Source organism: Rhyacophila brunnea, unplaced genomic scaffold (assembly GCF_057557595.1).
Source record: "Rhyacophila brunnea isolate RB1 unplaced genomic scaffold, BYU_Rbru_1.0 scaffold_17, whole genome shotgun sequence".
Lineage (NCBI taxonomy): Eukaryota > Metazoa > Arthropoda > Insecta > Trichoptera > Rhyacophilidae > Rhyacophila > Rhyacophila brunnea.
In genome coordinates this window covers 7,435,865-7,455,119 of record NW_028232827.1, presented here as the reverse complement: position 1 = coordinate 7,455,119, position 19,255 = coordinate 7,435,865, and positions in this window count along the sequence as shown.

Here is a 19,255-nt window from a genome sequence, read left to right as displayed (position 1 = left end):
GCATTTTGTCTAAGGACGTCACTGTAGGTATATATTAATAATTTAGTTGCTAGGACCAGCCCCTTAGCAACCAATAATAGTGGATTGGATTACGGATTTCTTCCGAAATAACTTTTCATACAAAACAGAATTAACTTCAATTCTCCCTAAAGATGGCTAAAAGTATTAAAAGAACGCATTGGCGTCGTGTTCTGATATATTCTAAAAGTTTAAAATGTCTAGCTAGTCGGGAAGTTAGTTAAAATTTGATTGCAAGATTTGTACTGGATAAACAATCACCGGACAAACAAGAATACAAGCTAAGAAAAACGTGGTAAAAATAGCGACACCAAAGACACAAGTTTTGACATTAACCGCGAACCAATTGAACGTGTGACCCATTATAAATATATAGGTACATGGGTCAATGAGAAATGGGACCAGTCTCAGGAAATCAAAACTAGAATTGAGATCCCAAGGAGTATCTTTCTCAAAATAAGACGCCTCCTTAGAAATCAAGACCTCTTAGCCTAGGTCTGCGATTGCGGATAGTACGTTGTTGTGTTCTCTCTATTATTTTCTATGGTGTGGAAGTATGGACACTAAACCATGAGATGTCACGGAGAGTTTAAAGTTTCGAGATGTGGCTGTATCCATGCATCTTGAAAATTCCTTAGGCTGACCGGGTGACGACAGTTAAAGTTTTCAATCGAATGGGAAAGGAGCGAGAAGTTCTGGGTGGGTGAAACTGGGCGCGCCTGGGTCCACCACCTTATATTGTTCTAAAATTATTCGCGATGCATTAACATAATATTTCTAAACGGAAAACAATCTAGTTAGCATTTGTAATTCATCCACAATAATTGATAATATTTTAAAGATATTTTTAACAATGAATATTATTGATTTTTTAGTATATTTTAACGAATACCGGTATTTATTAAAAATACCAAAATACCGATATTACAGTTTTCAATCGGTATTGAAATCCTTAAGAGCATACATAAGTGAAACGGCAAATAGTTTTCAACAGTAGGTGGGACGAAATTTGTCACTCGGAGATCGACAGTCGAGGTGTAAGCACGTCAATTTGTTTTGTGATGGCATCGGAGGAATATATTCTTAAATCGTATATAAAGATGACTAAAAAACGTTACCCATTTACTTGAAAAAGAAAACTTGTCAATGAATATACTATTATTATTACTAATATTCGTCTTGTCTGTGTTGGCCTATTTTTGCATTTAGGTCGCCCATTAGCCCCCAGCTACGAAATCAAACGGGTATGGAGAAAGAAACCAGAGAGGCCAGAGATTAATACTTTGGAGGAGGCCTTCACCCGAAGAGGGGTTCTTACAGACCAAACAAACTAATTATATATCATTGTTTAATTTATAAACATTATCTAATAGTATTATATACAAAAAAGAAAAATCTTAATATATATAATATGTATTATACAAAAATATAAAAAATAATAATAATTAATATTATATAAACTAGAAATTAAGTAGATTATACAACCATAGATAGATATATATATACATAATAGATATATTCATAGGTTATATATATATATATATATTCATTTAACTGTCATTTCCTTTTGTTTGTAAGAAATAAAAAGGCTTTTTTATTTTTATTATTTATTTATTATTACTAATATAACAATAACATAACATTAAATGGACGCGTGTTGAATTTTTATGACAAATTATATTTCGTTCGGCTCGCGTCATTTGCACAATCCGCGCATCGCCTAGTCACGATCTTTTTAGACCATGCCTCAACTAAAGTATAGCCTTAAACGGGATGCATAGCTAAGAGAGATTTATTTTATTTTATTGAACCTATGTACTGTAATTATTATGTATTTATTAAAAACATACTATATAATATTTCATGAAATTATATACATTTTAGAGTAAGTAGGTGCGACACTGCCTGTTACAGCGTAGAGTCTCACTCAGCCCACCTCACCCCAATTTATTTAACCACTTTGGGCTCTTCTCGCCTCTTCTCGCAACATTAGCCCGCACCACCCTATGTAATAGTTGTCACCGACGTCAGTCTGTTTTGTTGTGCTCGGTTTTCTGAAATATCTCCGGAATCCCCGTGTTTTATTTTTATTGCAAACTTCGCATTGCCCCTCTCGTATTTTGTGTTGGGAGTAAACCGGGTAATCTCGTGCTAAAGGTAATGTAATGCGGTGATGGTCGACCTTTTCCGATGGCGCTCCGTAAATAGATTACTGTATAAATTATTAAAAAGGTTCGGACTCGCTTGTCATAAGCTGGTTTTGGGATTTGAATTTGTAGGGAAATTGTTGCAATGGCTTGATTACCTATTGACTGTTTCATTTTTGTCCATAAAGTCAATCGTTGGAAAATGAACCACTACCAGTGGTTGCGTTAAAGCAGTCACAAACGATGACTATAACACATTGCATCAAGAATCAGCAGGTGTTCATTTCAGATACGGTTTGAATATGAAGATATTACACAGTGAAATATAGAGTTGCTCTATTATGTCCATTAATCCAGATATAATTTTACCGCAGCTAGCGTTGCTCTTCCTCCAAGGTTATCTATAGTCAAGTCGTGGCACTACATGGCTACTTCCAATGATAGTGCTAATTGAAGGGTTGAAAGTCTATAGGGTCTAAGTGCCAAAAGTGTGAATCTGAGATGTAACAAAAAGAGAATAATACAATACATATATGAAAACTTTTTACAAAGTTACAGAAGAACATCAGTATAATAATATGATAAGTTTACATAATTCTTCTCTTCTTGGTCGTGCACTCATGGCTGAGGATCGTAACCACATTTGAATTTCGCATTCCTTTGAGCGACCAAGACTTTCCATCCTTCTCGATCTTCCGCTTCTCTCAGGGCAGATAGGATGGTGCAGTCAGCTTTTTCACTTAGTCGCTCCAGCGCGCAGACGCTTTTCCTCTGCTTCGCCTTCCCTAGAGGCCACCCAACACTACCAGTCTCTCCTATATAATTCTAAAGATAAAATAAACACATAAAGGAATAATTAAACATGGACAATATTGAAACGTTCTATGCTTCCAGAGCGTGATTTTGCTCGCCGCGTTCAATGAATGGACTACGTTGTATTTTCGTTCATTTGTATCGCCAGAAGCCAAAAAACGATGACTCATGGGGCGGGCGCGCATAATGCGTCGTCAAATCCAGTGTGCGCTGGCGTATTTGATTACGTTGTATTTTCGATGATTTATGCGCCACTCGTGAAATTTTGCGCGAGAGCCCCACTTGCTGCGTTAAGTGGGTTTTACGCCTTAAAGATATTATGCGCGTAACTTAGGCGCCTAAGTTAGTATGGTTCTGCAACGCGCTCTTAGTGTTCAAAAATCGATTATAACTTTTAACATAATAGGTGGCACGTAATTTTGCACGCGTTGCCAATCGCAGAGAGATAGTCGACCTGTGAGCACGTCAATTTGTTTTGTGATGGCGTCGGATGAATTAATATTTAAATCCGCGGCTTAAGCGTTGGACTACAAAGCCGTGGGTCCCAGGTTCGAATCCTGGGTCTGGCAAGTACCCATATTGTTTTTCAATGTGTGTGTGTCAGGGTATGGACCTAATAGGTTGAGCAAGTGGCTGACATCCATTTCTCGTAAAAAACAAAATCTGTCAATACAAACCTCTACTCTGTGGAGGCCCATATGATCCTATTAGGATCGGACATGGTCGAAAGAAGAAGATGACTAAAAAACGTTACGTATTTACTCGAAAAACAAAACATGTCAATGAATATATTATTATTATTAGTTAAATAACAATAAATGTAACATAAATGGACGCATGTTGAATTTTTATGACAAATTATGTTTTGTTCGTCACGCGTCGTTTGCACAACCTGCGCATCGCGTAGTGACGATATTTTTAGACAATGCCTCAGTTGAAGTATAGCCTTAATATTTCAACGTAAATTTTTGATATTTCATTAAATTTGAGATATTTAAAAAAATATGTGTACCTACTACAAAAAAAATCTAAAAAATATTTAGTTACTATTTATGGAATTATGTTTATCTTCCATTTTTTGTTCATATTCTATCATAACCCCTACGACTTATGAAAGTTCACTGTAGTTTTAATTTAACTTGAACAAATAATATCAGTATATTAGAAGGCTGCTAAATATAATTTTTCAAAATATATTTTTGATTTAGTGCAAGAATTCTATGGGATGGGCAAATGGCTAACAACTATTTTTAGTCAGCTAATACAACTTCCCATACACGGCCCATACGCTTCGCATAGAATCGAATGTATTAATTTATTTTTTTATTCAACGAATAATTCTCAAGATTTAAAAATCCACCATCCTTTATTGAACATACATAATTTTGTAACAATCTTGGAAAAAATATGGCAGCAAATCCATTGTATTCCAGCCAATGTGCTTTACCAATTTACCAACTGTGCCCTATCTAAGTACGATGAAATTAATTAATAGTCATTATAACTGAGGCGCTTCTGAAAAAGTTTCAATATTTTTTTGCCATTAGGTATGTTTTTGAGGTGTTTTATTGAATTAGATAGAGCTACGAAGCCTACATAGATACCAGGCAAGAAGTTCTGAGGATTTAAAGATGATCATTAAAAAAAGTACGCAAAGGAAAATTTTCCTAGTTTTTTTAACTGCATACTCTTAAGCCTACAAGCGAAGTTTGGTTACAAACTTGTACTTTTTTACTAGTCTATCTTCTTTCACATCAAACCAGAAACTTTACTTATTTTAAAGAAACAGCCATTTTGTTTTGTCACCCGCAGTCTCGCGGATAACTTTCTTACGATATTCAACGATCTCATAAAAAGATAAGTTAAGTTTGTCAATCTCAAAGGATGGTTTAGGAAAACTTCGGCTCTTTGTTAAACGGTCACAATACATTTACAAGGCGTATGAAGGCAGTGACGTCCCGTAGGGGTAGGCAGATTGAGCATCGCTTGGGAGCGGCAGTTACTCGAAGGGCGGCAAATCGAAGAAAATCAAAAAATATATACAGTATAACCCCTATTTTACGTTTTTTAAGGGACTGAAAAAAAACCTAATTGGAGGGAAAATGTAAAAGGGGGGTATTGAAAAAAGAACATTTAAATTTTATGTTTCTAAAAAAATAACGTTTTATTAAAAAAACAACATTCAATATAAATTTTTATTGATTTTTTTTATTTTTTATTAAAAAAATCATGTATATTAGTTTGTTGCATATTTGTTATGTAATTATCACCTTACGCCGTTCGAATGTCACGACCCAATCATTGTCAAGCACGCGTAACTGTCATATTTTGAATATTTCCGACGTAAATCGCGGGAAAGAAAAACGTAAATGCGGGTATTAAATTTACTGAAATACGTCGGGACTGAAAAAATTACACGCTATTGCCGGGAAAACGTGAATTCCGGGCACGTAAAAACGAGGTTATACTGTATATTAATATGTACCTAAACTTAGTAATAACGGACATATATTTCCATTAAAAAATTCAGTTCACTGGAAACAAAACGTACCTATTATTTAGCATAAACGGTTTAACAGGACTGTATTTTTTTCGTCGGGTTCGCGATGTTTAGTTTACTTCCGTTGTCTTTGGACATCACTCCTTGATGGCCAGCAATGACACGTGCAGATTTGCGAATTAAATTTGAATTATAGGTAGGTACATACTTAGGTAACTACTTACCTAATTAATTTATCTACATATTTTTGCCAGTTATTCGCGAGTTTTGAAAGTTGTCAGGTGTATTTTTAAATGTATCTGAAACCGTGGACACGCAATATTGTCTATTGAAGTAGAGATGACATTTAAATTAAATTTTGTGGTACCTATATATTATTTAGTTAATAATGTATTTCTTAGATATTGAAGTCATGAAAGAATAATAAAAAATACTGTGTAATGGGGTGGCATTTTGATGCTGCCTAGGGGCGGCATTTTGTCTAGGGACGTCACTGTATGTAGGGATCTACTATTACATTTTAAAGATTTTAAATATCACTACCTGAATGGAGCAGTGAGATAAAGTGAAAAAGTAAGAAAAAAGTTTTGAGATAAGTATGCCAAACGATTTCTGAAGGACCTACGTAATGAATCACTGAGATTTTTTTATAAATTGTGATATCTATCGCATTTCAATTAAAAATACTAATTCTTATGGATTTAATTTTTGTACGACTTATTCCATTTGAGTCGTTTTGTATTTATTTGGCAGTCAGTGTGTATTTGCCTTTTGGTGAGTGCACATAGTGCTCGAAGATGCTGAAAGGCGAAACCTGGGTCGAAAAAAACAACTCAAAAAGAATAGTACAAAACTTAAATCCATTAGAATTTAGATTCGAGGTCGATAGTATTAATATTAAAAATACTAATGTTGCATTTATTAAACAATGTCATGTAACTTAGAGGCAACAGTGAAATAACTGAAATAACCCAGTAATGTTATACATTAAATGATTTTAATTAAGTAGGATGCCCGTAGCTTAATTGGAAAAGCACACTGAGATTCAAGTCCCATCGGGTGTCGTAAAAAAGATTTTATCTAGTGATTTTCAAATTATATATGTTCAATTAACCTAGTTAATGATTTGATCTGTATGAAACAAACATTAACGGTTAATCATCTCGAAACTAGTATTTTTAACTATTCCAATGTTGCTTTCAGATATCGCGTTTAAAATTAGCTACTCTCTTCCTGGTCGTTGCTTTGTGACTGAAGAACGTGGCCACTTTAAAATTTTCTTCTCATCTTCATAGTCATCTTCTAAGCAAGCAAGACTTTCCACCCCTCTTGGTCCTCTACTTCGATCAGATCTGAAAATTACGTCTTTCACTTTTCAATTGTTGGACTTTGAATTAACTCAGTTAAAATGTGGTAATTAGAAATAATGATCTTAATAAGAACAAGGCTATACCTCAGCTGAGGCATGGCCTAAAAAGATCGTTACTATGCGACACGCGGATTGTGCTAATGACGCGTGCTGAACGGAACATAATTTATCATAAAAATTCAACATGCGTCCATTTAGTGTTATGTTTATTGTTATATTAGTAATAATAATAATATATTGACATGTTTCCGTTACAGGAATAACGTTATTTACACAATATAAGAATATATTCTTACGACGCCATCAAAAAAAAAAAAACGTGCTCCCACCTCGAATGCTGCTCGGCGATTGGCGGCAAATGCGAAATTAAATTTCGTTCCCCTTTTTTTTACAGAAAGAGCTCGCTATCCGAATGGGAATGGCTGGAGCAACATTCAACTCGATGCGGAATATCTGGGACTCACGATTGTACTCGGTCAAAACCAAATGCCGCCTATTTGACGTATTCTGACTGCTGTTGCTTTATGGTAGCGAATCATGGCACCTTAAGAAGGCTCAGAGCAACCGTATACTGAGCTTCAAAAACAGATGTTTGCGACGAATACTGGGTGTGCGGTGGGGTGGTATGACTTTAAGAGCAACGAGGAGATAAGAGAACGCACCAAGCAGCCTGTCATCACGCTGAAAGTGAAGAGGCGACGTTGGACCTGGCTCGGCCATATGGTGCGGATGCCAGAAGAAAACTTCAACCTGGCTTGCCTGTTATTCTTGTTAATCTTATGTTAAGATTGTTGAAAATTATTTGCCGTTTCACTTATGTATGCTCTTAAGAGTTGAAACATGTTTACAAGAGGTGGCCATATTCTGAAATCTTGCTAATGGCAAAAAATAAAAAAAATATTTTGGTAATTTGACGTAACATTTTATGGCGCTTTTGTTCTTTTTCGTAAATTTTTTCTTCTGTTTTTTAGGCGATAGTTTAGTGTTAGGGACTATGTCAAGGAATTAAAAAGTTTCTAAGCAGTTGCTGTTACTCGCTGACTTATTAAAAGTTTAAAATGAAATGTGAAAAGTTTACGTTTAATAAAGATGACTGCGCTGAAAAAAAAATGATGAAGGTAGCTTTTTATTACCAACGATGTTCATAATATACCTACGATAAAGCTCAGCCTATGTACAACATTTTTATTTAAAGTTATAGGCCATATTTTTATTTAAAGTTACTTTATAAAATAAGTTTATTTGTTGCAACATAAGTTATATCAACTTTTTATATATTTTTGTTAAGGTTTGTTGAGTATTTTTTAGGATTACTACCATAAATATTAACTAGGTACGAGTATTATCAAATTTAATCCATCTTTATTCAGAAGTAAAGTTTAGTATTATGCCCGTTTTTCAATATGTATCATAAGGATCACGGGTATCGCACGTTTATAGCGTAAATAGCGGGTCATAATTATTCATTGGGCATGCCACTCGATTATAAGTTCCCGTTAAAAACACATCGCACCGAATTGTCATTCATTATATTTATTATATTGAATCGATTGTACTTTTGCAATTATTGAAACAGTAAATAAACTCTCGCTTCCTCCATCATCACGGACGTCTTTCATCTGCAACACATATCCACCGCCAAAGTACCTACATATTTAAATTTACAAACAGAATAATATAGAAAATGTATGACACCCACGGTGGCCGCGCGGCATAAGCGTTGGACTATCACGCTGTGGGTCTCAGGTTCAAATCCTGGGTCTAGCAAGTACACATATTGTTTTTCAGTTTGTGTGTGAGTCAGGGTATGGACCTAATAGGTCGAGCAAGTGGCTGACATCCATTTCTCGTAAAAAATAAAATCTGTTAATACAAACCTCTACTCTGTAGAGGCCCATATGATCCTATTAGGATCGGACATGGTCAAAAAAGAAAGAAAGATAATTTGACGTATAATTACTTTATTTGCGTAGGTCTAATATGTCAGTAAAGGTCAACGCGACGATAGTAGGTACCATATGAACTGAGTCAATAAAATGTAAAAAACATGTATATTTAATATCGTTATATAAAATGATATGATTGAGATTTTAAATGGAAATTATAACCATTCTTAATTTTATTTCCTTAACCCACTTAGGTAAAAATTCGTTTTAAAATTAACAGTGAGATTACCTACGTGACTTAAGTTACGTCATATCACTTGATTCGTATTGCATCACTTACGGCTTGCCGCAGGAGCGAGAGAAAGAGAAGGCAAAAATTATTACACTAAACGGATGCGTAGTTTCTTTTTAGTGGAGTAGGCTTTTTGCATAGTTTTCCAAAGAACAAAAACTTAACATTTTTACGACATATAATAAATGTTATTACACCTCAGTATTTTCAGCTAAATATAAATTCGTTTGTTCAGGTTTAATGAGAAAGTATAGTAGAATACTACTTGATTGAAAATAGATATGAATGTAATATGCCAATAATAATATTTGGAGTGTAGTCGGCAAATAGTAGACCAAAAGGTATGCTTTGTTTAGCTCATTAGTGAATATATGTTATCACGTGGTGATATCAATTACAGTTCATTGTGCTACGATAAAAACAAACATAACAAAAATAACACTTAATCCTTCGTCTAGCCGTCTCTTCTGACTTCTTTTTGATAATTACCCAAGGTAAGCTAAGTTTACTCAAACTGAAACAGAAGGTAAAAGATAAAAGTGTAAAAGCAGCTACCAAACATTTAACGCCTTTGTGCTATAAATAAAACCTTTGGAAGTGTTAAGCTTGGATGTAAGCCTTTCGAATTTAATAATAAAACACAATGCAGAGACATATATCAAGAAAGTTTACTTTCGTATCCATTGTGTTTAAAAATCCATCAGTCTATTTTTAAATGTATTTTTTCCATTAAAAACTGTTTAAGACTGATATATCATTATTATATCAACCGCCATGTTATAAAAATAGTAATGTTTATTAAATTAAGAATAATAGATACATTGAAATATTAAATATTTAATAAACTATTTTGGTACAAGTCGGTTATGTGGAATACAGCGGCAAACACATTTTGAAAATAGCCGATATACTTAAGTGACCATTTATTTTTTCCCCCAAACTAGGACACCTAAAAAAAGTAGTTACGTATCCATTTTAGTCGCATGACACTTTCATACAATACAAAAATTGACAAGATGTTTTTTCATGTTATATTAGGTTACCTATTTTATTTATTTATTCGAAGATGATCGGTAGATATGTTTGAGTAGGCGCATACAACGCTTGAGTTCCTACATATTTTTAATAGTACATATTATTTTATTTATTAATGAAAAGTACATACAGGTATATGAATACATGAAAATTTATCAGGTGTTATATTTTTCCGAAGAACAAATTTAGTATATCTGGTGTTGATTTCAAAAACGAATGAAATTCTTGGCAGGATTTTATCGAATTTACTTTTATAATTAACATTGCTTTAAGGACATCTACTTTCAACTGTGTTTTTTCACTCTTCTACAACTTATTCATAAGAGAGAAGACCCTTTCTACTGGTGTATTAGTGCCGCGAAGACATAAAATATATTCAATAATTATTGTACGAATATTTTTGTGATCCAATCTATTTGCGCGAAAGTGTTTGAACAACTCCACCCAACGACTGTCGGTTGAAACATTCCCAGTGTTCCAGTTAGACACTTTTTGCGGTGTAATGTGATTAGAAAAAAATGAATACTCATCAAATATTTCTGTATTTCGGTCACAAGTGTCTTTCTTTTCAAAAACGGAACATTTTGGCATCCCGAAACTGTATTCGGGGACACCGAGACACGCCGCCTGCAAACGGTACGTCTGGTCACATTAGATATACCTACTGGATTATTTTTTAGGTTAACCTAACCTAACCCAACCTAAACTAACCCAAACTAACAAATAATCCAGTACATAGGGTATTTTCAAAATGTGTTTGCCGCTGTATTCCACATAACCGACTAGAACCACTATTTTTTTATTAAATGAAAATTCACAAGAATTGAGATCAAAGGCCGATTGACAAAAACAAAAGTGTTGAAGATCTGGCAGCAGAATGGAAATAATCGAACAAGGGTTTATTCAACGAAAAATTAATAAAGTTAAAATTTGTTGCAATTAGTATGTCACCTCGTAGCATAGTGGTCTATGTGCAGGGCGCGAAACCCAAGAGATGCAGGTTCGATTCCTGCCGGGTGTATTACTTTTTTAAAAAAGATTTTTTCTATTGGTTATAATATATTTTCTCAGAAGTGTTTTTTAAAATTATGTATGTTATATAATATTAGTTTTTCCTTAATGGTTGATGCCATTTGGACTGACTTTTGATCACTACACCAGTCAATTTACAACAGGAAACTTTGGACGCTTTTAGCATCGGTTTGTCGCATGTATAAGTTTTGATATTTCTTAAAGTAAATAGGAGTTGTATATTAGTCAGCCGATTTTGGTATTTGCGATCGCCGGTTTATTGAAATGGAGTGGTTTGTAGTCAATGAGGTGTCATATATATATATATATTATGAAATTGAATTATCGCTAGCGCTAAGGTGCAGGAAAAGCAAAGCTTAATTGTGGGACTTAAATAAAAGGTGGTTAAAAGTTTAAAAATTCAAACCTCATTAACTTACCTATATCAATACCTACCGGACGCGTTCTGCATGCTTTAGATGAGACAACTAGATGGGTAAGCCAGTTGCTGACCAGCCATGGTAATTTCGTAGGCAAGCTGTACGGTTTTCGTTTGATAGGACATGGGTCGGAATGCACATGCGGGCACGACCATCAAGACGCCGAACACGTCCTCTGAGACTGCCCGTTGATGGGATCCGACCGAGCGGAGCTGTTTTCCAGGGTCTGTCCACACGCGGGCATGATTGCCCACGTCGACTTTGTATCAACTAAGGCCAACTTTGAGGCATTTGAAAAATTTGCTGCATCATATGGACTGGAGGACGGATTAATTCCGTTACCTCCTTATATTCATCACTTTCAACTCCTGGCTTCTCTGTTTCGGCAGAGTTTCAGTACACGGTACACTTAGTATACTTAGTACACTTCATGCCATTAAAAATAAATGACGCCAGAGCGAGTGAAAAATTTCTTTTTATTTTCGAAAATTCTTTCTAAGCACCAAGTTGCATGGTTGCTACATCAGTCTAGTGCAGCTTCGTTTCGGGACAAGGAAGTGTGGCACTAAAATATTTTCATTATGGCACGTTTATGGCGTCATGGAAGGCGGCCGTGCACAAATCGCGGCTGCATATACATGGAGGGTGCAGATGTAATTACCCAAATCATGATGAAGCATAGAAACAATTCGCATATTTATTTAGTAATAATATAATATCTGTAATTAAGAGCCAGAGTGTCTCAAGTCCTATTTTGTCAAAACAATTCAACTTTAGAAATTAATGACAACAGAAACATAAAGTTAGAAAAATCACAAAGTCATAAATAAATTAATATTGAGGACCTAGAGAATAATAAGCTGAAATTCTCTGAAAGTTTTCTTTTCGGACTTAATTCCGGCTCTCAAAATCAATATTATTATATTATGTTGTTTATTTTGTATTATTTCCAATACATCATTTATATCAAGCACGTTAATAAAATTGAAATTGGTGTATGTTTGGAATTTGACAAATAATATAGACAATGCGCAATGGTAGGTAGGCGCAGTCGTAAAAGCTTAACCCGTTTCATAAATTAGACAGTCTTCAGATCTCAAGGACCATACAAATAATACACTCAAAGCTCATACACAAAAGGTTTGGATCACAGAACAGATAATAAATAGAATACCGATAGGCTATATTCAATACGCCGCATCTTGATGCAGGGTTTTGAATGTGTGAATGTCCTACGAAAATGAAGCACGCATTGTGCACGTGCAATAGTATGTGTAATACACCAACATTAAATGAGCGTGAATGTATAAACCGAGAGAAGTTTTCAGTATTCGATATAAAACGTATTCTTGACACGTGTGTAAGTTTAACCCGGATTCTTCCTTACTCGAGTCGGTTACCTGCCATCGCCTTACCCGTTATGTATTTCAGTTCCCATTATTTCTGAGTTCCCTGGTTTGTATTATACCAAGCCTTTTTGCATGTATCAGTAGGGGATTCGATAGAATTGAATACTGTATATACCTATTATATAGATATATGTGTATATTAATTATAAATTTGAGACAGATGCTTACATAACGTCACACTCTACGTCTCGTTAGTGCGTAGCATTCTTGAATATGGGTCGATTATCTGGTATCTGTATGAGGTTTCCAATAAGCTTATTTTAGAACGCGTCCAGGAGAAATTTCTTCGATGTCTTTATTTTAATACATATAACTATTTTCTTTTCGATAATTCGTCAAATGATTATTTTCCGACTACCTTTCTACAGGGCATGCTTACTTTTTACTATCTGGAATCTCGTAGGTCTCTTCTGCTCTTGAAACATTTTTGCCTGTTATCGCGAGGGATGGTTTCCAATCCTGGTGTCGTAAAAAATATGAATTTACATACGTCTGTCAATTACATACGTGGTTGCAGCCATGCTTTATTCTGGATTGGAACCGTTTCCTTGTGTCAAGCTTATCAGGCACCATTAGCGAGGGGTACAAGACTAGTCAATGCGCTCCCATTTTCAGTGACATGCTATGTATTTTGTATACGAAATTTTATTTTTCTATATAAAATTGTACTTATTATTATTATTATTATATATAATTTATTCTCTTATTCTCTCTTGTGAGGGTAATATTTTTTATTATAATGTAAATCTCATGTTGTGAATGTCTTGAATTTAGATTTGTTATGTATACTTACAATGTTTTGTTTTCTTAAATTTAATAAATCAATAATAAATATTATATCTCTGTTGGTATTTTTTTCCCTTTAAAAGGTCTTTATATTATTTAAATTTATATATTATTATCTTAAGAAGGTAGGTTTTAAATAATCGCCTAGTATGGAGTTTTCACTACTAGTAGGTCTTTTCTACATCCAGAAAATATGCCTACTTGACTCCGAGCTAGGTGAAAATCACTATTTCATAGATGGTAAATGTGAATGTGTAGAAATTAGGGTACATATTATTATACCAGCTCGCTGATATTATGAGAGTTGACGTAAAAGCTCCTACTGTCGATCAGTAGAACAGGTGCACAAGGGCATATAATGTTTCAATACCACACAGATGTCCCAAATTGCAACCCCTTTCCCCCACTTAATTAGGTATCTTGGTAGGTGGAATGTCTACTATCAAAACCTCGATAGTAAATGCGGTGTGTCTACAAAATAATGCATACATAAAGAATCCCCACAACCGGATAAATCCACCAGCTCTTTCTATATAAATACCAGATGACTCCATTTCCTAAGCGTTGTGGACATGGTGTATTTCAAGTTTGGCACTCTATTCAAAAAGTGTAGTTTTCCTCGAGAAACGTTACTTGAACAGTCAACTTTTCGTAGATTCAGCGCATCCATATTTTCTGCCCTTTTTTATACCACTGGACCAATAATATTACATTACAACTAAAAAAAAGTGTTTCAAAATTGTGCCATTTAACAATAATCAATTCATATTTTACCACGTTAGCTCGTATTCTTGTTTGTCCGGTAAAGATTTTTTCTTGTTTGTCCAAGATTTTTAACTAACTTCCCGACTAGCTAGACATTTGAAACTTTTAGAATATATCAGAACACGACGACAATGCATTCTTTTAATACTTTTGGCCATCTTTAAGCAGAATTGAATTCATTTTCTCTGTTAAAGTAATATTTACTACTCACTATTATTGGTTGCTAAATGGGTCCTAGCAACTAAATTATTAATATATACGTGCGTTACTATGAAAATCAATATGAAATGTCAAAATGACATTTCTATATTCTATAATATGTATTCAGTATTTCTATCAAGTACGATAAAAAGTCTTTATTAATACATAGAAATGTCAAGTTTATATGATTCAACAGGAAATTTAAAAACGTGGTATATAAAAAGTTCTTTTTATCTTGTAATTATTTTGTTTTGTATCACTGAAATACTTACTTATATACTATTTTGTATAAGTACAATATATTTTATTTTAGTACAGAAGCAATAAAGCTTCATCCGACAGATACCTTCATATTTTCCAATACTTATTTCTATGTTAGGATTTTCATCATATAAAAAATCTTTTACTCTTTGTGTAAAATATAGATAGGTACACCTTACATACATGTTTTTTTGTTGTATTAGATTGGTTAAATAATAAAACACAGGTTTCGAAGAACAATTTCTATGACATATTATTTTGTGCTTGTACCTCGATAAATATATCGACAGTACAATATAATATAAATAATAACATCGTAAATAGTGTGAGTGACAAATACCAAAAGAAAACCAATATAATAGTATGTAAGTGAGTGTTCACCTTTCGTTGTGAGCTTTTTATTTTTTATTTTTTATATGTTTCTTTGACACCATAACAGGACGTGAAGCCCAATTAAAGTGGCAAAACTCCCAAGCTTAAGGAATTTACATATTAGATTATGTAAATATTCTTTGACCTCACCGGGAATCGAACCCGGAGCTCCCGGATGGAAGGCCAGTGCCTTACGCATCGCACCACGAGAGCTTGAAATAATTCCGAAATAAACGTGGTGTAAATAAAAACTATCAGTAGGCATTGTTAGTATCAATTAAGAGCATCTCAAGGTAGACAACTAACCTGTGATTGGTGATGTTATTTGCGAGATAGGACAATCGTAGTGCCCAACTAAATTGATTCATTAACTCCATCGGCATTACAACCAGCTAATGTTGGTCTCAGTGGCGAAGGGTGCCTATTAGAGGAAGGTAGGTAGGTAACTGAAAATAATCCTAGTACAATCATATTTATAGGACTTGAATTTTTTTCATATTCAGTATTTTACTGATACAATAAATTTACTTAATGTAAAATAATATAATATTTTACTTGTTAATAAAAGATATTTCACTAAAAAAAACACATGCAGTGAAATAGCTATTTTACAAAAAAAATGTAGAATTTGCACTTAAAAAAATTACAGCTTCGATAGTAGAACTTGGTGTATGTTTGGAATTTGACAAATAATATAGACAATGCGCAATGGTAGGTAGGCGCAGTCGTAAAAGCTTAACCCGTTTCATAAATTAGACAGTCTTCAGATCTCAAGGACCATACAAATAATACACTCAAAGCTCATACACAAAAGGTTTGGATCACAGAACAGATAATAAATAGAATACCGATAGGCTATATTCAATACGCCGCATCTTGATGCAGGGTTTTGAATGTGTGAATGTCCTACGAAAATGAAGCACGCATTGTGCACGTGCAATAGTATGTGTAATACACCAACATTAAATGAGCGTGAATGTATAAACCGAGAGCAGTTTTCAGTATTCGATATAAAACGTATTCTTGACACGTGTGTAAGTTTAACCCGGATTCTTCCTTACTCGAGTCGGTTACCTGCCATCGCCTTACCCGTTATGTATTTCAGTTCCCATTATTTCTGAGTTCCCTGGTTTGTATTATACCAAGCCTTTTTGCATGTATCAGTAGGGGATTCGATAGAATTGAATACTGTATATACCTATTATATAGATATATGTGTATATTAATTATAAATTTGAGACAGATGCTTACATAACGTCACACTCTACGTCTCGTTAGTGCGTAGCATTCTTGAATATGGGTCGATTATCTGGTATCTGTATGAGGTTTCCAATAAGCTTATTTTAGAACGCGTCCAGGAGAAATTTCTTCGATGTCTTTATTTTAATACATATAACTATTTTCTTTTCGATAATTCGTCAAATGATTATTTTCCGAATACCTTTCTACAGGGCATGCTTACTTTTTACTATCTGGAATCTCGTAGGTCTCTTCTGCTCTTGAAACATTTTTGCCTGTTATCGCGAGGGATGGTTTCCAATCCTGGTGTCGTAAAAAATATGAATTTACATACGTCTGTCAATTACATACGTGGTTGCAGCCATGATTTATTCTGGATTGGAACCGTTTCCTTGTGTCAAGCTTATCAGGCACCATTAGCGAGGGGTACAAGACTAGTCAATGCGCTCCCATTTTCAGTGACATGCTATGTATTTTGTATACGAAATTTTATTTTTCTATATAAAATTGTACTTATTATTATTATTATTATATATAATTTATTCTCTTATTCTCTCTTGTGAGGGTAATATTTTTTATTATAATGTAAATCTCATGTTGTGAATGTCTTGAATTTAGATTTGTTATGTATACTTACAATGTTTTGTTTTCTTAAATTTAATAAATCAATAATAAATATTATATCTCTGTTGGTATTTTTTTCCCTTTAAAAGGTCTTTATATTATTTAAATTTATATATTATTATCTTAAGAAGGTAGGTTTTAAATAATCGCCTAGTATGGAGTTTTCACTACTAGTAGGTCTTTTCTATATCCAGAAAATATGCCTACTTGACTCCGAGCTAGGTGAAAATCACTATTTCATAGATGGTAAATGTGAATGTGTAGAAATTAGGGTACATATTATTATACCAGCTCGCTGATATTATGAGAGTTGACGTAAAAGCTCCTACTGTCGATCAGTAGAACAGGTGCACAAGGGCATATAATGTTTCAATACCACACAGATGTCCCAAATTGCAACCCCTTTCCCCCACTTAATTAGGTATCTTGGTAGGTGGAATGTCTACTATCAAAACCTCGATAGTAAATGCGGTGTGTCTACAAAATAATGCATACATAAAGAATCCCCACAACCGGATAAATCCACCAGCTCTTTCTATATAAATACCAGATGACTCCATTTCCTAAGCGTTGTGGACATGGTGTATTTCAAGTTTGGCACTCTATTCAAAAAGTGTAGTTTTCCTCGAGAAACGTTACTTGAACAGTCAACTTTTCGTAGATTCAGCGCATCCATATTTTCTGCCCTTTTTTATACCACTGGACCAATAATATTACATTACAACTAAAAAAAAGTGTTTCAAAATTGTGCCATTTAACAATAATCAATTCATATTTTACCACGTTAGCTCGTATTCTTGTTTGTCCGGTAAAGATTTTTTCTTGTTTGTCCAAGATTTTTAACTAACTTCCCGACTAGCTAGACATTTGAAACTTTTAGAATATATCAGAACACGACGACAATGCATTCTTTTAATACTTTTGGCCATCTTTAAGCAGAATTGAATTCATTTTCTCTGTTAAAGTAATATTTACTACTCACTATTATTGGTTGCTAAATGGGTCCTAGCAACTAAATTATTAATATATACGTGCGTTACTATGAAAATCAATATGAAATGTCAAAATGACATTTCTATATTCTATAATATGTATTCAGTATTTCTATCAAGTACGATAAAAAGTCTTTATTAATACATAGAAATGTCAAGTTTATATGATTCAACAGGAAATTTAAAAACGTGGTATATAAAAAGTTCTTTTTATCTTGTAATTATTTTGTTTTGTATCACTGAAATACTTACTTATATACTATTTTGTATAAGTACAATATATTTTATTTTAGTACAGAAGCAATAAAGCTTCATCCGACAGATACCTTCATATTTTCCAATACTTATTTCTATGTTAGGATTTTCATCATATAAAAAATCTTTTACTCTTTGTGTAAAATATAGATAGGTACACCTTACATACATGTTTTTTTGTTGTATTAGATTGGTTAAATAATAAAACACAGGTTTCGAAGAACAATTTCTATGACATATTATTTTGTGCTTGTACCTCGATAAATATATCGACAGTACAATATAATATAAATAATAACATCGTAAATAGTGTGAGTGACAAATACCAAAAGAAAACCAATATAATAGTATGTAAGTGAGTGTTCACCTTTCGTTGTGAGCTTTTTATTTTTTATTTTTTATATGTTTCTTTGACACCATAACAGGACGTGAAGCCCAATTAAAGTGGCAAAACTCCCAAGCTTAAGGAATTTACATATTAGATTATGTAAATATTCTTTGACCTCACCGGGAATCGAACCCGGAGCTCCCGGATGGAAGGCCAGTGCCTTACGCATCGCACCACGAGAGCTTGAAATAATTCCGAAATAAACGTGGTGTAAATAAAAACTATCAGTAGGCATTGTTAGTATCAATTAAGAGCATCTCAAGGTAGACAACTAACCTGTGATTGGTGATGTTATTTGCGAGATAGGACAATCGTAGTGCCCAACTAAATTGATTCATTAACTCCATCGGCATTACAACCAGCTAATGTTGGTCTCAGTGGCGAAGGGTGCCTATTAGAGGAAGGTAGGTAGGTAACTGAAAATAATCCTAGTACAATCATATTTATAGGAC